Here is a 23,672-nt window from a genome sequence, read left to right on the forward strand (position 1 = left end):
AAATCAGAGTAGATTTTATCTTAAATTGTAGGATTGAAGCCACTATTCATGGTATTTTGATGAGTTCAGGATGTCAGTATTGATCAAATGCTTTTCTAAGGTACACGTTGGCAATGAAATCTACATAATACGAGTCATGAACGAAACCTTTCACTTATACGTTTCTTTGAGTTCATTGCTTTGTACTTCGATATACATATTAGAGGCAGAGAATCCAAAATTTTTCCAAGGAAATCCAATCTCGTAACTTGATGAAGTTGTTAGCATCAATATTCACAGGATTTCTTCCGGAAATCAATTATAAGGTTCAAGATCCTTTCAAGCAAGAAAAGAACTCGTGGAAGACCGGCGATAAGATGATAGAGCCTGAAGTTTGCCAACTTATCCTATTCGCGGTTAAACTTATTTCGGAGAAATAAGAAAAAGATGGTTGATTTTTCTAGATAAAATCGAAGCGAAGGATATTTAATACTATTATTACGAATGTATGTAAAAGGTGTTTCAAGGGGGGAGCCATCAATGAAAAAGAAAGCTCGATGTCTGTCTATAAAATATTCATTAATTTTATTGAAGTTGACAAATTTACTTAAAAAAATTGGTGTTATCTAAATATAAACCATCACACTTGCGTCACTTATTTAGATGGACCGCAAAATTCCCATGATAACCCACTATGCAGGCACCGTGGTGGCTGTCATTTCGTAATCGACAGTTCCCCGGGTTATCGGGTCAAATGAGAATTGCGTTTGGTCTAATTTATGTCAGTTTCTCAGAAATTAATTAGCCAGGAAAATTTCGCAAACTCATAGCGGAAACCAATGTTACTAGGAGCTAGGACAAGGAGTTATTTAAACCCAGTATGTCACTCCCTAGAACACGCATAACAAAAGAGCAGAAGGATGCCCCCAGGAGAGAATGGTGGGCGTAGTGAGAATCACAGCATCTGAGCGTAGCGGTCATGGCAAGCTTCTCAGGATCGAGAGTCGGACACGTTGACGAGAAACTCAATGATTATGAGACTTCCATCAATATCCAAGGTGGTAAGAAACCAATGCCAAAGGAGCTTCGTAAACACCCCGGAATGGTCAGAAACATGAATGGAGGTCACTGTGGAGAAAAAGGCTGTTGAACAGGAGTCCGAGCTAGAAGAGCACCTTTTGCTTGGAGACAAAATTGTTGACCTGTCGAAATCTATCAATCACATGGTGAGAACTATCAGGGTTCTGTAAAAAAAATCGCGGGAAGATGCAGAACAATTGAAGACGAGCCCTAAAAATACTAGTCCGGCGATAACAGAGTCAACGTGCGTAACAACCAATCGTATACTCGTGGTTGGGCAGGAAAAATAAGGTTCGTGAAAAGATATGCCTGTAACCCACGTTGAGGAAACCTTGGTCGGCGGAAAAATCGTGTAAAAAACACTAGCGCCACCAAGAAGTGCGTGACGGTGGAACTAAGGTTGAGCCAAGACTAAAGCGAAGAAAGAGGGAATGAGGATTAGTCCTGAGGCGATTATCATTTCATCTACTTTAGTATGTCCTTTGCAAAAATACTATGAAAGGTGAAAGCTAATCCGGACCTCAAAGGCTTGGGGGAAATGTCAGCAGGGTGATCGCTTGACAGTGGGAGAGCTATCTTGCTGATCGGTCCTTACTGGGTAACCCGCAGAATATCAATAAGCATTGAGCCGCCATCAAAAATGTTCTTTTCTCCGGTGCTCCACAGGCCGTCGGCCACATCTGGAAGGGGCGTCATAAGATATATCCACGATGACAAGCTACTGGAAAGTAAGAAAGAACCTGTGAACCTGTGAAGTTCCGCTTCTTCTGAATGAAATGGCTTATCACCGTAGAGAGTATGGACTGTTCCTGCAAATAGAAGTAAAATCATCTCGGCCATCAATGCACTTAAACGATGTAAAGCCGCTGGGCTCGACAGTCTTCTTGCAAAGTCATTTATCGCTGGCTCTGCAAATTTTGCAGATTTGCTACTGCTAATTTTGGGAATTCGAGGCCTTCCCCATAGAGTGGAAGAACGGGATGATCGTCTAGATCCCGAAGAAGGGGGCCCGCTTTGAGTATGACAATTGGACGGGTATTTGGTTTTTCCATGCCGTCACAAAGATAATAGCTAAAAACTCCTCGGAAACTTGATCAACAGGGGATAGAATGGTTTCAGTTCTGCATCATCGGATCATCTTAGTTTCTCTATTTTCGTTAAAGGGGTTGTCTAATGTGGAAATCTATTTTTTAAGGTTATGTGTAAAACAATTTGATGAGCAGGTGTGGCCTGTAAATCCCCTTACATGTAGCAAGTGGCGCTATTTTATGTTAAGTCTGTAGGGCACTCCCCATACATACGAAAGGCCTGTGAGGAGTTGTCAAATTTCCCCTTCATGAGAATAAGGGAACACTGGGTGGGTGCGTTATGGGCATGCACGCATCAGGAGATGTACGTGCATAGGGATGCTTATCCGCAGGCCGGGTATGTGGGCAACAACCGCCCACCTATGAGTAAAAATTGGATATGGGAAAGACCGTGTGCCCGGATAGCTGAGTGGTTAGAGCGCAAGGCTGTCGTATGGAAGGTCACGGTTCAAATCTCACTGGTGACAGTGGAATTTGATCGTGATTTGACGTCGGATACTAGTCGACTCAGCTGTGAATGAGTACCTGAGTCAAATCAAGGTAATATTCTCGGGCGAGCGCAGTGCTGACCACATTGTCTCCTACAGTGTACTGTAGTGTACCGTTGCAGTCTGGAATGGAGTGCTCTAACACACTTCAGGGCCCTGATCCAATATGGATTGTTGCGCCAACGATTATTATTATTATTAAGGGAAAGATACCCAGACGCGATTCGCACCGGCGGTTTTTGAGAGTGTGGAAGCATGCTTCCGGCGGTCGATATCCAGCGACCGCAGTACCTCAGTAGTGGGAAACTTGACTATTTTGGCATCTAGTGCTACAATAGATCTTAGTGGAGTCGAAATGAAATCTACACCAGATCCTTTTCGCAAAAGCTCAAAATTTGGAAGATCACCACTGAGAGTAACATTGTGCCTAGGTAGTCGGATTCTTGGCAGGACTCGAAAAAGAACTTGGATAGTCCCTGGATTGATTTAATTACCGATGCTGTAAAAGACGGGCGTAGAAGGCAAAAAACTGCAGCAGCGTTTGTTTCACTAGAGGAACGCATAAATGAACTCTGTGAGTTCATCAAGGGGAGGCATAATATCCTCCAAACTACCGGGGCTCTGATACGTGGGATTAAGTTGTCCTATACTGGGGCGGTGGAGGCAAAAAACACCTAAGCGTCATGTGGCGAAGTCACGCGCGAGAAGCAGGTGACGCCTCTTCAACATAAGGTAGGTGAGAACGCGGTCAAATAGAGTTGGGACGGAATTAGTGAACCCCTTGGTGGTCAGCAAGCGGCCATGAAGAAAAAAGCCTCTTCACCGAAGAAAGCTGCGCCAGAGAAAGTTTCGGGTAGGTCTTCAACTACGGGCCCAACCTTGGAAAAAGGTGGCGCAGAAAGGGGCAGAAGGAGAAAAAAAAATTCGGCCAGAAATAATAATTATTTCCAAGAAAGGAGATATGTCTTACGCCCATATCTCTCGGAAAGTCAAAGCGAATCCGGAATTGACAGACCTGGGCGGCAGGGTCATATCAGGTGTACGCAGAGGGAGAATTACATGGTGGACCTAAAAAAATCCAGTGAAAATGCTGCGCATAGTTTTCCCGTCTAGGTGGAGAAGGTGCTAGATGAGCAAGCTGAAGAATGCCCAGACAAATTCACATCACAAGGGGACAATTAAACCTTAGCGGAATAGAAGAAAGTGCGATAAAGCGGAAGTGTGGAGATGAGGGCCACCATATCAAAAACTGCACTGGAGATCTGCGATGCATATTGTGCAAAGGACGAAAGGGTGTGGACGACCGGCACGTTCCAGGAGAGGAGCTGAATCGTCGGGCTAAATAAGTTTGATACAAATTAACCTCAACCACTGCGAGGCAGCTCAAGACTTGCTTTCGCAAACCATTCGAGTGTCGAATGTGGACATGGCGGTAATATGTGGATCTTACCGAAATTTCGGTAGTGCTGCGTGAGAGAAGAACTCATCTGGAAATGTGGTGCTATGGGCATACGGGCGGTCAGTTACTCAAGAAATAATGGCATTCCGTAGGTCGGTTTTTTAAGGGCAAAAGTTAACAGCGTCCATATCTACAGCAATTATGCCCCTTCTGGTGCAACATTAACGAAATATGAGGAGACTTTAGAGGGCTTGGTGTTGGACGCTAGAGACCACAGTTCCAAAATCATTACCTTAGTCCGGTGAAGTTGAGTTACGAACACCTGGCGCCAAATCTTGCTTGAAATTTTTCCGGAGCTGGAGATCGTACTAGTCAATGCTGGAGGCGTGCCCACCGTCCGAGGTAGAGCGCTGGACTCAATCGTCTATCAGACACACCTAAGTCCTCGCTGCCGAGAGGGATAGTCTGGCGGGTGAGTGAACACTACACTCACAGTGACCACCAGGCCATCTTTCTCGGCGGTGATGGTCCGGTGAGAAACATAAGTAGAAAAACCAGGATAGCTGGGTCGTCTATTGAAGCTTCGTGAAAGAAACTTTCCTGGCGGCTTTAGAAGGTGGTCATGCCTCGAAGGAAACGGTACTGGAAAAAGTGAGTCAGCTATGTCAGCGAATAACTGAGGCATGCGACTCTACAATGCCACGCCGGAAGATCCACCACAGTAGGAAACCAAACTACTGGTAGAACCAAGAAATCGCGCTGTTGAGAGCATCCTGTCTGCGTGCGAGGAGGCTTTGCCAAAGACAAGAGGCAAGCCAGAACATTGGTAGTCGCAGAAAGAACACCGCGATCTTCGGAGTAGCCTTAAGGAGGTTACACGAGAAAGTAAGTGGAATTGCAACAAGCAGTTGTGTCTTGAGAAAAATACGAATCCGTGGGGCGCTGCATAAATGAAGGAGGAAGAACTATGAGAGATTCGTGACGAATTGGGAATAATAAGGCTCCAAGATTGGATGAGATTCCGAACAAAGCCTTGAATTTGGCTGCTAAAATTAGGCACACATGTGAATCATGACACATTTGAATCGTGCATGGGCCATTACAAAAGCTGATGTTGGTTCTACTACCGAAGCCCCAAAAACCACCTGGCGCACCCTCTTCACATCGCCCTATCTGTCTTTTAGACACTATGGGGAAGATGTTGGAGAGGGTGATATACAAAAGGCTGCTTCCGTTCGTCAAACTAGCGGATGGTCTATCGGAGCGGCAATATGGGTTTCGCAGAGCACGGTTCACTGCCGATGCAATAGCAATGGTAGTGGACCCGGCTCGAGAGGTATTGGCCGCTGGTAAGTGCTGCACGGTGAAAGAAAACTTCTGAAGGGACACTGCTCAGAAACAAATATAGTTTGCAATATGTCTCCAAAGGGTTGTGATTTCAGCTAACCTGGTGCAGTCGCGCAGGGTTTATTCTCCTAGCAAGAGGGGAATCGTAACAGACGTAAGAAGCTTGGGAGGAGCTAGTAATATTCTGAACAATCAGAGAAGATCCCAAGAAAATTGATAATTAGTCATAGAAAAACAAAGCCTAAGTCATGGAAAAGCAAGACTTTATTCAAAGTTAAGCCTTCCGGCACACGGAAAACACAGGGCCGGACATGTTTACTGAGTTAAGCGGATCATGGCTTGGGAAACAAATCTAGCTTGTACTGTAGAAGCAGTGGGAGCTTGTGTTGTTACCCAAAACTGGTAAACCTACATGTACATTATCCTATAGCTGTTTCATGCATATTTTAAGCAGTATGGGGAGAGTCCTGAAAAAGTAGCGGCTGTTCTGCACAGTTAGCGACATGAAAGCTTCTCAGATTTCACCACTGAATACCGACCGGCTTGAATTGTTTGGATATGAGGAATGCATCGATTTCAGTCGATTGGAGCCAAAGTAGACAATCTCCAATCATTGCTGAATCCCGTGGTTTTTGTTGACACCTATCCGGAGGAAAACGATTTTGGTAAGACACTGACGAATGACTTAGAGAGTATATGATTCTATGTAGGTATACCTCAGGGCTCCGTATTGCGTCCAACATTATGCAGTGTCTTATATGACCATGTACTCAACCGTCTGACACATTTATGAAAAACACTGTACAGGAAGGCTGACGAATCCCATTGGAACTTTCACACGAAAAAAAAGTATGATTGGCTCAGTACTCCACTCTAGAACACGTAGTCTTATGCAATTTTATGCAGGTAAAACGGAAAATCGTTGTGCCCGCTTCGAAAGTAGGTAAGGAGGTAATTCATTTTAACACGCTGCCAATTATGCTTTAGGTTAAAATTACATAATTCGGCAAGTCCCCACATGACGTCCACGCGGTGACCGGTAGAAACCATCGAACTGGTCAGGAGATTGTAGGACCGGGCTGGGGGTAGGCTCATCCTACTGATGAGGATCTGCTTGCCTTCTGGTCATGTGTTAGGGGCAATTGGATCTGGCGGCGCAATGAGCTAAAGTAATAGCTCGGAGGGTCGTCTTCTCTGCACTGGACAAGATGCTAACAGGGCCCCAAGCCAAGGTGGAACCACCTACGCCGAAGGCTGTGTGGCCTATGGGAAGCTTGGTCTTTAGTATGCGAACTCTGAATACCTTGGCCACTTTCAGTTTCAAATAAGACCCTCAACCTGCGGCCGGGCTAACCAAGGTGACCATTCTTCCCGGACTATTCGTGGAATTAACATATCGACTCAATCCTGAAACAAAAAAAAAAAAAATAAACCGACCAGAGAAGGAAAGGTGGTAATGCCAGGCTCATCATCGGAGGACGAGCTGCTGGCATCCAGCTAGGAGACAGTAGCCGTCGATGGCAGCAAATTCGGTGCCAGCTGCAGCACAGCTCTGCCTAAACCAACAGCAGGGACCTCCCGGAGCGAGACGGCAAATGAACTAGTGGTTTCCAGCCTGGAATCCACTACCGTCAAGGTGAGTGTAGCTAGTACCAGAAATAGTATTCCTAAACGTCGGGAAATCCCTCAAAAGTGAAGACGTTGGTCACCGAAAAGCGACTAAGAAGCGCAGGTGCACTGGTGTCTTGGGCAAGAGCCAGTACCAGAAGGCTATGCATATTATTAGCAAGATTGCTAAGAATAAGGAGGTTGGTTCTGTCAATGAGCGGGATGAAAAAGATCTCGCTAAATACCACGCGATTGCTGAGGAATACAAAAGCAAACACCTGGCTTGGAGCAAAGATTGGTTCTTTCCTCCAATGTAAAGTATCTGAGTGTAGTCCCAGGATCCAAAGCTAAATTGGAGATTGATTGGAGATTAAGATTGCGTTGCTGAAGCTGCGAATAGTCAATCTACGGACAGAGGGTAAACAATTTTTAGATACCTCAGAGATATTTCTAGCGTAGGGTGTGAGAGCTGTTTTCCTTCATGAATGTTATGGGCTGGCTCTGCAGATTCGAGCCGGCTGAACTCTGCCTCCTTGCTCTCATAAGAGCAATCACGGTCTTAGGAGTTTGTGGCATCAAAACGGCGTACCACATAGGAGCGGCCACTGATTCCTATTCTTAGTTACCGATGAGCCACGCAGTCTATCTACCTCTTGACGCATTTTGTCAAAGGAAGTTACTGCCGCAATCAGTATGCGAGCTAGTTTTGGGACAGTACGGTGAGCGTACAAGACCCTCCATCTCTACAATTGCGCAATGTGCTCACGGTACAGCCCTATGCCAAGAGCTTTGCAGGGGAAGCAAAACCAGTAGCGAAAGGGAATGGCATTGTGTATCTTTGACCCATGTGGTAAATGTATTGTTGTGCCGATGGCGCTTAGATGGTTTTCGTGTATGTGTTTCCACATCTTATGTGGTAAGTAATAAATAATTGTGCAATGCCACGTGCCTGGAACCATGTGAGCGCACGCCAATACGGTGCATCACATACACGGCACTAACATCAGACCTTATGAGAGGATTTTTTCTCCCGCAATTTCCGTTCCTGGTGATGTCGGCTGTTACTTTTATTTACTGAGAAGCTCGTCTTTCAGTTGAGCATAATTCCAAGGTACTTACCCGTTGCATTTGAGTCTATAATGGTCGCGCCGATTGATATGGAAGACAGGGTTCGGATTCTCTTTTTAGTTAAGATGACTACTTTGCTTTTTTTCAGTGCAATCATGCATGCCCATCCATCACATTAGGTCTACTTTACTCCTTTTCAACAGTTTACTCAGCAACAAGTGTCGTGACGTCATTTGCATAACCGAGTAACTGCAACTCTTCTGGCATGGCGAGCCTTGTTAGACTATCATGCGAAGCGTTCCGTAGATTCGGCTCTAGGATGGATTCAAGTGCTACCCCTGACGTGATCTCCCTCTTCCTCTAACTTTCCAGGGTCTCCCAGAGGTAGCACGGCACACGGCACATTTTCTAATGTACCTGATATATCAGCCCATCTTACGAAATTGAAGGCATTTCTGACAGCAAGCATTATTAGTCCAGGTAAGCGGTTGTATGCCTCAGCTCGGTGAAATGCCCCCAGACCTCCATGACACCATTCTCCCCGCTCTAAATCCGATCTGTCTTGGAGGCAACTCCCAACCACTATGCATCGCTTTGGGGAATTTGCTGCTGTTGAGCTTTTCGAGCACTTTCTAGACTGTGCTAAGCATGCAGATGGCAGTTTAACGTCTCTTCTTCCTTTCCTGAGCACGGGCTTCACCACTTTTCAACGAACAATAAAAGTGTCCTCCGTCAGATAAACTGGAACACCTGGCCGATGGTAAAACCTCAGTTCACATATCTTTACCGGGATACTGGACATTACCCGACTGACGAGAGGGGGGTGCCCCTTAGAGCTCTCTCATTGTGGAAAGTAGGTAATACTTCACACTTTCCACAATGTTGCGGAGCGGGGGGGGGGGGATACGGGATATATAGGAAATAATGTCTGAATGCTGGAGGTGTGCGATATTTTTGTGATTTACGCATGGTGGGAGGAAGAGATAAAGGGGCAATTTCCCTCTGAGGTCCGAAAAGCAACATCAAACGAAATAGATCAGCGAAAGGGATATCCTAGCCCGTATTTTCTTTCTGCGACTCTGCATATTAAATAATGTTTCTCTAAGGATAACAGATACGTAGTTTGTTGACTCATTAGACATAGTTTTATATTTTTTTGAATTCGCCAAACTATTCAAGCTTTACCCATTACCGTGTTTGAAATTTCCAGCTATTTCTCTCTGAGATTAAAAACACATTAAACTTTCCATACACTTTTGGAAGCATCGAAATACCAGGTCAGATTCTAAGTGTTATCTGCAATCAATAAAAATTCCATGTGAACGAAACTTTTAGCTGAGAGCAATCATGTTGGTCCACTTTATTTCCACCCCCCTCCGTTCGCAATTCTCTACAACCTGAGACAAGTACATGCTTTGTATTTTCAAAAATGATAAAAGTTCATATAATCCCTACTTTCACTGGATTGGACAGGTTTAATCCATAAAAGCTCTTGATGACGTGACGAGTTTTATAGAATTTTAATTTCTCTTGGATCACAATGTTCCAAAACAAAATTCCCCCTATCAACCTTGGACTAGTAGAATTGCAGGAAAAACGCCACAGACAGTTCGGATTGGAAGAGGGGTGGTATCGGAGCATGAGAAGCATGGCTGCAGCATGATATGCAGGGGTTGATGCCTTGTACTTAATTAATAAACTGGTCTGAAAGGCTTCAAGGATGTACTCTGGCAGGGATCCAGTATAGGAAAATTACTTGAACTACATACAGGCGGGGGTTCATATGCGAGTTGAATGTTTGGCCGGATACAGCACGTTCTGTAAGCTGACTCGTAACATTTTGAGGAAAATGTCCAGTTTTCGAGAAAAAAACGACAACTGCTCAGTTCGGGCTTTATAAGGACATTTTTGGAAATATTTCAATCAATCGTACAACTGAGATAGGGTTAGTAAGTCACGGAGTTGATTTAGTTTCTGAGGTTGGACCAGGGACATAGTTCGAAAAGGTTGCTAAGGAATGCCGACAATCCAATCTATAACTTAATTTCGTAGGAGCAGAGTACGTTCTAGGATATTTCCGGAATCCTATTTTAGTGCACACTCTACTTGATGAAGGCGAACACTTTCTGAGGTAGAAGCACATTAGATACTCTGCTCGCCTGCATCAGACGTTTTTATTATGATGCTCAGCATCAGGAGATGCCATGCCGAAGCCACTTGCATTCGGCGAATTTCAACGGGTAATGCCGCGAAAGTGCTGTTACCTGCTAAACATTCAAAATTCCTGTTGTTGTTGCTAATCCTCGAGTTCTTGTGTTGGCGTTGTTGTTGCCGTTGTTGCAAAACTTGTTATTGTTGGTGCCGTCTTTTTTGATAAACTCTGACAACTTGACAGCTTGGAACACAGAAAGCTTTTATGGCTGAATCTAGCCGCGAAAACCTTATTACACGTGAAACGTGTACGGCGACGATGATGATGGAAAATTTGAAAGTCTAAACAGGAAAGGCGGAGGATTCAATGTTTATGGCGTATGATGGCCACGAAACCTTCCACTTCCACCTGGTGTCATTATGTCAACTTGAATAGCACTTTACGTCGGCTATGAATACCTCAGCATCTAAGTAGAGAGGCTTAGAGTACACCGAGCCAATGCTGGGGAGGAAAACGAAATTGTTGATATTTTTATGAAGGGAAAGATGACCTAGATAAGCATTTCAATCTGATCCGCGATTTAGAGCTAATTTGTGTCTTGGCTGCCCCAATATCTGTCAGTTGGTGTGAAAATGAACGAGGCGCTAATTTGAAAATTTCAACTAAGGAATCGAAAACAAGTTTTTTAGGGGGAGGCGAATTGGGGAGAGTATGGGAGTAGCAAACTTCCTCAGTTATTAAGTGATGAAATATTTCAAAACAAATAGAGTTCAAGTTTGGGGGCATGACCACATTGTTGCTATTTAACAGGTTCCTTTATAACTTCTTTTAGCCGGTAACCTTGACTCCCTAACTTTTTCTTCGGAATCCTTTAACGTCGTGTTATATGCATATAATATGAAGGCGTATAGTGCATTAAATTCTGCAGAAGTATTATGCTCTACAAAATAGCCTATATTACTGCAGAACTTGATGATTCCAGAATGAACTTAAGGAGCTCCCCAGTCAATTTCTAAAATAGATACCTGTAATGAAGATGGTCATATACGGACTGGCTTAGGCCTATGGTCCCTAAACTACCAGGATGGGACGGAACGAAACTGTCGACTCGTACTGGGGATGATATATCAGGGGCACATATGCTGACGATTATCCTTCCCAAAGCCGCAGCGATTGAGACGGGGAAGTTTATATGCCTCCTCATCACTAAAAACAAGGATTTCCACATCCGGTTATGGAGTGTTTTTAGAAGGAGGGGGAGGGCAAAGGCAAACTCCTCACGATCGGGGTTGATGGCCTATCGCCGGAGGCAATTAAAAGGTGCGATTGTCTCATCAATTACAGATTTGGTAGCACAAGCACAGGGAGCAACCGAGGAAGGACACTTCGGAAGCCACATCGGGTGGAAAGTCCACCGAGATTTCAGTAGAGGCTGAAAGGACACGACCGGGCAAGGAGCTGGACCTGCTGTCCACAGAAGAGGAGAAGCTCAACGATTATGGTCTAGGAGGAGGGTAACGCTCCGACATTGTAGAATAGTTCTAAACACTAATGGAATCGATGAGCAGCTCCAAAATAGCCCAGATAAACCTCCACCATGAAAAAGCTGCATTTGCAGTAATTGCTAGGTAAGTTCCAAAAATAATTAATAATTGGAATCGTACTCGCTCAAAAACCCTTGGTATACCGGAGGTGGATGCGCGGACTGCAAGAAGGAAGTATGTAGGTAATTTGGGACTCCTCTTATGAAAGACCAAGACCTTGCATCAATCTCAAAAGAAACTTCGCTGAGTTGTTTGAAGCATGCATGCCTGAGGGAATATTTTCTACAGCATGGAAGCGGCAGAAGCTGATATTGCTGCCTGAGGCTGGTAGACCTCCAGGTGAGTCATCTTCCTATAGACGCAAATTTCTCCTAGACATTTTCAGAAAACGGAAGAGTCAGCGGTGAAAATGCTGAAGGAAGCTTAAGGGGAGCACAAACCGCAATCACCAGCCAACCAGTGGTGGCAACACTCAAACTATTGCCAGCTGGAACAGTAAAAATAAGCTTAATTCTGCGTCGATTTAGGGAAGAAGTAACGTAGGAGATGGGGGCGGAAGACCAAATTAGCAAGGACTGTGGAGCTGACCCAAATTGTTTACTGTGCAAAGGGAAGCATGGTGCAGATAACTGAAATATAGGACCCAGATTGTAGATAATTTTGATTCAAATTAACCGAGATCTACTCTGGGCTCCAAGCCAATGCTGACTGTCTTTAGGATAGAGTTCTGTTGGATTCATACCGAAGACTCTATTTTACGACAGGCCCTACGCCGAGGGTAGTTGTTGCGGTTTCGTCCAATGGACCTCGTGTGCTTATCAGCTGGGGGTTCTAGGACATTGGCTGGATTGGATGATGATGGTAGACTGTTGTTAGTCGAAATCAGCTATGGCTTGTCGTAGCACCAGTATGGTTGCCGGCGTGCCCAATCTACAATGGATTCAATAAAAAAGGTACGCTTGTCTCTCAAAAACGCATTCGACTCTGGCAACTAAAACTGAATTGGGGGGATGGCTGACTTAGGTGTTCCTGGATAGAGGTCGTAATCGTTGATTTGACTAAGCAGAAGCCGACACTTCGGAGCACATATCGTTTGGAACACCTACTGATATTCTATGCTGCTAGTTGATGAGGAGAGGTTGACATTGGGATAACATTGGTTCAAGAACCCTGGGTGTACCGGGGGCAGATTCTCTGGAAGTATGAAGGTAATTTGGCACTCCCTTTACTAAAAACCAAGTGATTGTATCATTCTTAAATTCAAAATAAAATATACATGTTTTTCAAAGTATTCGAGAGGCGATCATGACATTGAGCCACTTTCTAGCAAGCGACATCCTGATCCCACCGAAACAAGTCGTTACACTGATAGGGTACTGTGAGCGGAAGGCGTTACCCGTTCTCCTTAACTGTGATGCCATCACATGCAACGACTTCGGGAAGCTGGTATACCAATCGAAGAGATGGGTATATTCTTCAACTTACCCTTCGCAGCAAGTGAGAAGTTTACAATATACGATATATACTAACATCCTTGGAAAGACAGAAAAATCTCTTCTGCCTAGGCGTTTCGAAACTTATTTGCTGAAATCCTATCTCACGGCGCACGAAGATAACATTAATTCTGACAGCCCAATAATAGACAGAGCCAAGGAAAAGGGAAATTGAACAATTGCGGAAGTGGTAGGTTCGAAAACGGTATAATCCTAGCCAAACGCCGTACTCTCTGAAAATCTGGGGATAGATTTTCTTTAACGTGAACCTATGACATATTGAGCAGGTTGTTTAATTTAAGGTTTTTTTATTTCCCCTTTGGGCTACAAGTGCGTTAAAAGTGTGTCTGCCAGAGCTTCCTCGAGGACTTTCGGGAACGGTATCTATGATTTTAACGAGTGCCTTGCTAGTGATACGGTTCGATGTGCTAACGCGTTTGCCCATGGAGTTCCTCCACACTGTTTCAATTGCAGCGTAATGGCCATTATGGACCGCCGCCAATTTATTGTATTTTCTGTTAGTGATGTCATGTGATCTAATATGCGATGTTCAGTATGCAGAGCGGCAATTTACTGGTGGAAAGGTTTGGCTGCGGTTCTCCGCTCTCAGCAGATTCTAGCCAATCCGTTGGGAAGCGCCGTCCCCACGTACTCGAGGAGGGCGATCAGACCGGAGTCTTCAAGCACGTCATCTGAAGTGGATTTTGCTACGAAGCCACGCCAAAGGTTATCTGTCATCATGGAAACCAGGATGGCTCTCTGAGAACATATGTTCCAAGAGAATTCTTGGGAAATGTTTTTTGGCCCGATTGTGCTCATATTACGGCCAGAGCTTGTCGTGGGTTCAGTGTTGAGTTGTGTGGTAAAATTAGGGCGCCGTACTCCTTAGTTGCCGCAGAGGTGTTAGATAGGCCTCACAGTATAAACCAGTACCGCTGTGCAATTCAGGGCGGGGCTCTGATTGTGATCTTCAAATCAATCCGTGCGAGAAGCGCACCGTGAAATTATGCCTACTCGGCAGGTAATCACGTTAAAACCCAGGACCTTTCCCTTGGGTTACTGCTTAGAACTGAGCAATTTCAAAGTACTGAGACAACACAGTGACTGATGCAATAATAATAAACACTACAGGAGGTACATTGTAGGAGTCATCATTACCTTGATTTCACTTAGGTACTCATTCAGAGCTGAGTCGACTGCCACTAGTCAGATTTAAACTGTGACTTCCTGCTACCATAGTTGGGCTCACACGGTTTCATCGCCGTACCCGTTCAAAAGAAGTTTTATTTTTCACAGATGTTCACCCATATAAGAACAGGCCCCCGCGAATGAATAAGCAAAGCAAGAAACATTGGGGACAAACGACCTGGGCGATTTAAGCAGTGACCAATCAGGACCAATCGCACTGGATAAAAATATAAAGGAGTTGTGCGAATTCATTAAGGAACACTGTAGTATTCATCAGAATATAAGGGCATTGATAACAGGCGTTCAATCGGCGTATGACAAGGCCCGGGATGAAAGAGGAGTGAAAATGTCGAGCGAAAAAGCAGACCTAGCGAGAAAAGTGACGCCCATCTAAAACACGATAGAGGAGAAATCAGAAAAGAGGTAGCTTAAAGAAACAAATAGGCCAGCAAACTAGCAAGGCCATAAAATGTGAGCAGATGAAGACGGCTGAAGCGAAACTCACATAGCTGATATTCTGGAAATATGGAGTGATTCTAACAAGCAAGATGCAGGAGCCTGGAAAAAGATGGTACCAGAGAAAAGATGAGATCGAGGAAAGATAAGACCGGTGGTTGTCATCATCTTCAAAATAGATGAAGGGTCATATGCTGACATTCTAAGAAGACTGAATGAAGATCTAGAACCCATCAGTTTGGGAGACAGTATCAACCGCATTTAGCAAGAAGGAAGATTGCGAGGCCTTGGAAAAGCAATTCGACCTTATTGGACTACAATAGTCAGCGGTAAAAACACTATGGAACACAACCCTCTCTTCTGTCTACCACCGCTGATAGAGCAGTACTCAAACTGTTGGCAGCAAGGAGAGTAAGAATAGGGTTATGTGTCGACTTAAAAAGCAGGTGACACTGATGCAATACTTTAGATGCCTTGGCTTCGGTCACGAAACGGAAGGGCATATCAGCAAGGGTTGTGACGCTAATCCCAATTGCTCAATATGGAAAGTGAAGGACGGCTGACACATTTCAGGCAGCACTAGGTGCCCGGAACACACGAAGCCCGTAATGCAAACAATAGATGAGGTTGATTGAAATCACGCTCAACCGCTGCTAGGTGGCGCAAAGCCTATTCTCGTCAAACAAACACAAAGCAAGACATCAATGTCGCGTAATTAGTTGTTCCAAAAGCGCTATGGGCTTGCGGAAAGCAACTCTTACAGGAAATAATGGAGCATTCGGGGAATGGATTCAGAGCAAAAGTGATAGGAATTCACATATATAGCTGCTAGGCTGAATTAAACGTTACACATGCTGAGTATGAGCTACTGAGCGCGCTGATTCTGGCCGGAAATCAGAGCGGCCGAATTTAACGCTTACGTTCTTGAATGAAGCAGCTAGACAACGAATATGCGGCACGAGGCGAAGTGGTCTGCTAGAAGCACTCCCGAAGCTAGACGTGGTATTCACGAATATCAGAACCACATAAACTATCACAAGAAAGGGCCTGGGTTCTATAATGGACCTGATATACGTGAGTGCAGCTATAGCTAGCAGAGCCACGGCAGTGAAAATTATCCTCAAAGTAACCCCCTGCCAATCTACATGGAAATAAGTTGTCTGCAGTTTTCATACCGGATATATCCCTGGATGGTGTTACCAGAGAAAAAATCAACTTGACCACTCAATGGGTAACGAAAGCATACGATGCTAGAATGCCCAGAAGGTGACTGATCCCCAGTAGCCAACCCGACAACTGATGGAGAAACGAAATAGCAACTCTGTGAGCCGTATATTTTGCGGGCAAGGAGGTTTTACCAAAGGCTTAGACGAAAGCGCTGTTGGGACGATCGAGGGAAAACATACAGACAACTACGGAGCCACTTAAAAAAGGGCTGTCGGAGGATGCAAAAGTTAGGCACTGTGCGTTTACGAAGCAAATTTTGAAGTATAGGTCTCATTAACGTTCACGCCCCTACAGAGAAGACTGCAGAGTTGCAGGACTACATCTTCTACGAAACAGCAGGACTAACCCCTCAAATAATCATAATAATCGTTGGCGCAACAATTCACATTGGATCAGGACCTTGAAGTGTGTTAGAGCACTTCATTCAAGACCGTAACGGTACACTACAGTACACTGTAGGAGGCAATGTGGTCAGCATTGCGCTCGCTTGAAATTATTATCCTGATTTGACTCAGGTACTCATTCACAGCTGACTCGACTAGTATCCGACGTCAAATCACGATACAAATCCCACTGCCACCAGTGAGATTTGAACCGCGACCTTCCATATGACAGCCTTGTGCTCTAACCACTCAGCTGTCTGGACACATTTTCACATAACCAATGCATATATTACGTGTTACATACTAATGGGACAAATGCACACTCGAATCTCTTTATAAAGGCAATACACAAAACCTTTCGTACCTGAAGCGTCTACCCCCCAGTTTCCCGACTTGTTTTTTCTTCCTTGGGCTACAAGTATGTTAAAAGTGTGTCTCCCAGAGGAAGTTCCGTCGTGGATTTTGAGCTTGAGAAGAGCTTCCGTCTAACAGGGCATGGTAGCCTGAATGAGTTTCTCTTCTCGCAGAACCTTGCCTCCCGTCAGAGTGGTACTCTTTGCGGGGCAGACTCTGAGGACTGGCTTCCAGTTCTGGTTGTCTGCCCTGTACTGTGACACACGGGATCTAGATGACATGGGCGTTCACGTAGTCGACGGTATCTTTGATTTTAGTCAGTGCCTTGCTAGCAGTAATACGATTCGATGTGCTAACGCATATGCGCGTGCTGCTTTCTGACAAAGGAGGGAGTTCCTCAACGCTGCATCATCTGCAGCATGATAGGCGAATGGTGATAGTGGTCGTGGTGGACAGCCACTAGTCTCATGTATTTTTTGTTTATGATGTCTTGCGATATAATATGCATTGACTTGTATGCAAAGCGGGTGCTTAGAGGTGGCGGTGAGGAAGACGAGGCGGCAATCCTGTCGGCCAAACCAAAACCAAGTGGCCGAGGAGAACCTCCATAGTGGTGGCACCGGGAGACGCTGTACTCACTTTGGTTTGCCGGCCATGATGCAGTAGGCGAATGCTTCAAAGGGCTAATTAGGGCGATCAAACCCGAGTCTGCACGGGGACTCATCTGAAGTGGCAATTGGCCACGAAACCTTACCAGGGGGTATACTGGTACCATGGGAACCGGGATAGCTCCTGGACTCTCATACTTCGGGTGAACTCCCGTTGTATGTGAGTACAGCTCGGTTATTTGCGGTAGGCCCGCCAGTAGGAGTTTCATGGGGGTTGTGGTTATGCTCAAGCGAGAAGAGACCTTCGGGCCTCGTCGTGGTGTTGCGTTTCTACACGGGTGCCGTACTCCTTAGTTCGGTGGAGATTTAGGTAGGTCTTGCATTCACCAGTATGAATGCTAAGACATGCACTTGATATAGACTGGTACCGTTGTTGCTTGTCTCAGCGGGGCTCTGATTGTGGTCACAAAATCAATCCGTGTCCTAAGAAGACCGTGGGATTAAGTCTTCCAGCCAGGTGCTCAGGTAAAACACTCAAGGACTTAACTATACGCCGAGCGGGAATTAACCGGTGGAAAGGTTTGGGGGTAGTTCTCTGTACCGAGTTGATTCCAGTCAACCCGTTGGGAAGTGCCTTACCCGCCTACCAGTGGAAGCGATCAGTCCGGAGTCTGAAAGGGACTCATCTTAAGTGGCTTTTGCCACGAAACCGGAGATTATCAGCGGGTACCATGGGAATCAGGATTCTGGATCTGGATCTGCTCCCAGAGCAGATATTCCAAGAGAATTCCTGGGAAATGTTTTTTTTTTGCCCGACTGTTTGTAGTTGACCCGGTTGTGCCCGTATTGCGTTCAAGTTCAAGTGTGTACCCCTTAGTTGAGGCAGAGGTGTTAGATTGGCCTTGCATCCACTATTGTGATTATGAAACTTGTACTCAATATAGCCAGTCATGGATTATGGCCTCCAAATAAATCCGTGTCAGAAGAGGATCGTGGGATTATGCGTGGGATTAAACCCCCCGGACCTTCCCACTTGGACTACTTTTTAGATGTGATTATACCGTCTCCAGCAGCTGCAATTTAGGCAATTGAGTTCGGTATGTAGTGGCGAGAAGTTGATGTCCCTCATTAGCGTGCCACATCCTTCAGCGATATGATTTTAGTAAATACCATTTTTTCTTAACTATTTCATTGGTTGGATGCCATTTGACTATGTTATGATAAACGGGAAAATTCCCTAAAGTCACCCCTCGCCCCCCCCTTCAAGGATTCCTTCGTGGGATATTAAAGGATATGGTTTTATTTCATGTCCTTTAATTTCACTTTATGTCCTCCTACGTCTGTTTCAATGGTTCACTTTTTCGAATCTTCCAATATGTACTCCCACTTTAAAGTGTTGAAAATATTTGAACTGGCAAATGTCATAAACTGGCAAATGTCATAAGTATCTGCAGCCTTCAGGCCCTGTTCGAGGGATGTTGAGTACATACATTTTATAGACTTAGATAAACACAAGAAAAAAACATTAATAATTTGGAGAAATCAGGTCGTGGTTCACAGTGGCTGTTCACTTCTCGTTACACTTTCGGATTATGTTAACAAAATATTAACATGGCCTCAACCCAGTTGGCGTAGTGCCAAACTGCCTTACCAAGTTTTCCCTATTGCTGAGCCAGCGTGGTACGCAATTAATTATCTTAAAATGGTCTCATCGTTACTAACCACTACTAAGCAGATAATATTGAATATAAATTTGCGATAATTTCCACTGGCCTCGTACTGGACAGTTGGAAAAAGTATAGAATTATGTTTTGGGGCAGACCATCCTGGTGGCTCGTGCGCCGCAAATTAGATCCTGTCTGCAGCTTGTACAATGTTTTCACGAAGGACGAAACTGCATACAAAGTGGGATGAAAGTTAAAAACAGAGTCGACCTCGATAGCTACGTACACACATGTGAGACCGTGCACAATTGGCAATCCTCCGCAAACAATCTTAATGAGATGAGTTGTCCTAAGACATATTGCAACAAATTGTCATTTAACAAACATGTAAGCTTCCCATCTTCCTGTCCCCAGAGGACATACGTGATTACACTCTACATTTATTGCATGGCCGTAGGTCATGGGGTATCGTGGGAGTCTGCAGGCTTACCGCCAGCAGGCGTACCATCTACAACCTGAAGACGAGTGTGGGCAATATTTCAACTTACCTTGAGCTGCAAGCCCTGGGCCTGTTGTTGCTTCCAGGAATTGTAAATCCTCTCAAGCGTAATGCAGTTCCTCGGGCAATGTTGTGGCTGTAATTTACGGCAGAGAAATTAACTGCATTCGCAGATGCGTTCCAGACTCGTTTATCACGTCGACGGCTACTCAATGGCTGGACATTACTTCCAGGCCAATGACGCGCGCGGAGCCGAGTGCAGACAACTCCCGGACGAGGTACTAAGGATATGTATTAGAGAATGTTTGGAACAACAAGCGGCGGTTCACACGGTCCTGCGTTCCGGTTCAATTAACTCATGCACTCACTACTAATACGTCCCAGCTAATTCATATTGGATGGCCTCGCCTCGAACCGATGCCAGCTATCGCGCCGAACATCTGAAAATCAATTTTGGAAAATTTATTCGTGAAAATTCATAATATTCTCTCTCGCTCTGTCGTCTGTCATATTGACGGACACATTAACATTTTCAACAAACAGTAACAACTAAAAAGGAAAATATGTACTGGGATTTCATTGGATCAGGCCGGAATAAATTTTGAACAGCTTGCAAGCCATCCTGTACCCATCCATCGTGGCTCTGGGTCCGACGCTTGGTTCCTGGAGTCATATGTACATATGGGGATGAATGTAGGACCACGTCATGGTCGTCCTTCAGCTTCGTGTTCATTTTCTAGTGCATGCTAAAAACCTTTTTCGCATATGGTTTTGACAGAAAGGGTTATGTGTGCGTTATCCCGAGGATTTTAAATCAATTACTTGCTAGTTTAGAATATTTTTTGCGAGTATCCTATCAGACCCATATATGCAGGCTTCTAGATTGCTTAGCATGGGGGCTCCCTCGGCAGGAAGGGGAGAAGGGGGCTCTGTGAAAAGGGGAGCAGTTCAAGTGGAGGACAAATTGATATAGTGAATATGGCTCCCTCAACTTAATGTTCGTTCTGTGTAGTAATATTCTCAGCACTTAAGTAGTTGGAGATATGAGGACCACATCCTTATATCAGAATTGATCCTCACTTGTTACATATTTTTATTTTTTGTGAGTTATACAGAACAGAACGCATACTTTCCAGGACTCCTATCTATTGGCAATTCTATCTAAACTTTCCAGACTGACTGTAGAAGAGTCCTTAATATAAATTACTCCTTTTCAAAGCCATTTAAAACCATAAAAGTTGGTTCATATCAGGACTGCTCCCCAATTTCCCTTAATTGTACCGGCAACAAATTTTAACTCCGGGAAGTGCGAGTTTCGGATACAAGGTTAGGTGAAATGTATGAAGTATCCCCATACGGACTCGATGGTCCTTCGTCATGACTGGCGTCATCCCAAGCTGTAGCAAAAGGAGTCACTTTGTCTAGCATTTAGGCAGAAAATGAAAAATTATCGGCGAAATGGAAGTTTATGGATGTGTGAACACATGCTGTGTGGTGTCTATCCATTGACATGGGTCCAAATTGGCCATGATTAGAAGTGTAGAATGGAAATTCAGAGGAATTTTTATTGCTCTACAGCCTCAAGTTATGATAAAGGATCGATTTTCAATTCAACGTATGAGCTAACTCTTTTGGTAAAAATATATGGAAATTTGGTGGGGAAGGAACATTTAGCGGAATAGCCATGGAATTCTTTTGGAATTTACAGCATTGAAATTGTGATTGGCGTTGATTGCCAATGGCAGAAAAGGGATACAAGACTAATCTTTCAGACAATTCGGATGAATACCTTCAATTTCAGAACTACCAGTAACTCAAACTATTTTTGGCTTAAAGAGTCAACGGGAGAAAGTTATATCCGGTTTTTTTATTTGAGAGAAGCCATTTCGGCAAGAGACTTGAGTCGAGCTCCTCCAACTGAAAATTTGCAGAAATTGGAATGGAGGTTATTCACAAAGTCCTGAAGCTACCCCTCCGACGGTATCGCAGTCAGCACAGGTGATATCCAATCGTATACGTACAGATGGGCGAATAAAAAAGAGAAGAGAGGGGGAGAGTCTTGGCGACCGACGTTTTCTGCAACTTCCACCACTGTTCGAGCGAAGAGTCTACGATAAGGTCAGTTGGGTTTCAACTGACCGACGTCGCACGAACAATCAGATTGACCACTTCGCGATCAGCAATAGATTAAGAGTCGTCTTCTGGATGTGGGTAACAAGAGAGGCACTGACATGGACCTCAAAAGGGACCACCATCTGATGGTCGTTTACGTTCGCTTGCGTGTTGCGTCCGGCACTTCTTGTAAGATTGGGGAGCTGGAAGGACGCTAACGGTCGATTACTCATCCAAAATGATGAACAACTGAAGAGGTGGAAAGAACTGGGCTTGGCAGGCTCCCCGCAGAATTATTTATCGCTGCACCTACAGTTACTGCAGATCTGCTGCTTCCGCTCGTACGGAAATCTTGGGAATCCGAGACCTTTCCCGCAGAGTGGAATAAGGGGATGATCGTTAAAATTCCAAAAAGGGGCATCCGTTTCGAGTGTGGGAATTGGAGGGGTATCTGCGTGCTCCCTGCCGTCGCAAAGATAATTGTTAAAATAATCTTGGAGCCTACCAAAGAATATTTCAAAAGCTTGATGGACAGAGAGCAGGCTGGGTTTTGTTTAAAAGCTCTCTGCATTGACCACATCAACACTCCACGGATAATTGTGGAACAGTGCGCGGAGTTTAGATCTTCATTGCACCTGCTCTTCATTGATTTCAAGAAAACTTTCGATAGCGTGAACAGGGAGTGTTTTTGGAATACTTTACATAGGAGGGCTGTTCCGGAGAAACTAATAGCTATTATCAGAGTGGCATATGGTGGCGCAAAATATCAAAAGGTGGACCGAGGTAAAATCTCGGAGGATTTTGAGGTCGATAGCGGAGTCCGCCAAGGTTGAATCCTGTCACCGATATTATTTCTTCTTATCATCGATGACGTTCTTCATGCTGCCCTGTCCGGAGGACGTGGAGGAATTCAATGGACGATGACATCTTTCCTCAAACGCCACGACTTCGCTGATGACATCTATTTGCTTTGTCATCGGATCATGGACCTTGGCGAAATGGCTCTCGATTTGGAAAGAGAGGCAAGTAGAATTGGGCTGAAGATAAAAGCCAAAAAAACCAGGGTTCTCAATCTGACGGGCCATCACACTCTCCCTATCTCATTAATTCAAATAGAGAGAGCATCGAAAACGTCGATCAATTTGTATATCTAGGAAGCGACACAGACTTGGCACTCGTATGCAATGTGATAGGAAGACGGAAGTGGTTGTGGATAGGTTAGACATTAGGAAGGGCGACAATTACATTGCGGGGTATAGCCGATGTTAGCCGACGAGTGGGTCGCCTCAAGAACACTTGGTACATCATAGCAAAGGAGAACTGATAGAGACTCGGAAAGTTATAGGGGAGTGAACCGAAGTGCATTTCAGGTAACCGTGAGCGATGGTGCGTAGGTGTGGTTGACGCGCTATACCCTACCAAAGGGTGAAAGGCAACCATATATATTCCTAAAAGCAAAAAGGCGTGTCGCCTACTTTGAGAAGGCAGCCTTGTCTGATTACCCTTTAGGTTAAAGTTACAGAATTCGGCAAGTCCTCATACCTCCTCGTGATGGCCACTGGAAACCATCTCCTAACGGGCCAAGAGTATATAGGGCCGGGCTGGGAGTAGACTCATCCAACTGACGAGGATCCGCTTGCCTGCTGGTCATGTCTTAGGAGCAAGTGGATCTGACGGGGGGATGAGCCGAAACAACAGCCTGAGGATCGTCTCCCTTGCGCTGGAGATGGTGTTAATAGGACCCGAAACCAAGGTGAAGCAGCATATGATGAAGGCTGTGTTGCCAATTGGGATCTTAGTCTTTAGTATGCGAACTCTGGATTCCTTGGACACCTTGACTTCCAAAAAGACCCTTACGCTGATGACCGGGCTGGCCAGGGTGGAAATTATTCCCGGCTACTTGTGGAAACAAGACATTTTCTCAATTATTAAAAA

General features: G+C 44.9%; 1 protein-coding gene across 1 annotated transcript in view; it reads right to left on the reverse strand.

Moving 5' to 3' along the window:
• The window catches only part of LOC119658193 (semaphorin-2A), a 494,571-nt gene that overhangs the window by 456,225 nt on the left and 14,674 nt on the right, over positions 1–23,672 (reverse strand). Inside the window, exon 2 of the mRNA XM_038065472.1 lies at positions 19,675–20,065. The gene's annotated coding sequence lies outside the window, so the exon portion shown is untranslated. The remainder of the gene's footprint in view (positions 1–19,674; positions 20,066–23,672) is intronic.

This window comes from Hermetia illucens, chromosome 1 (genome assembly GCF_905115235.1).
Source record: "Hermetia illucens chromosome 1, iHerIll2.2.curated.20191125, whole genome shotgun sequence".
Classification (NCBI taxonomy): domain Eukaryota; kingdom Metazoa; phylum Arthropoda; class Insecta; order Diptera; family Stratiomyidae; genus Hermetia; species Hermetia illucens.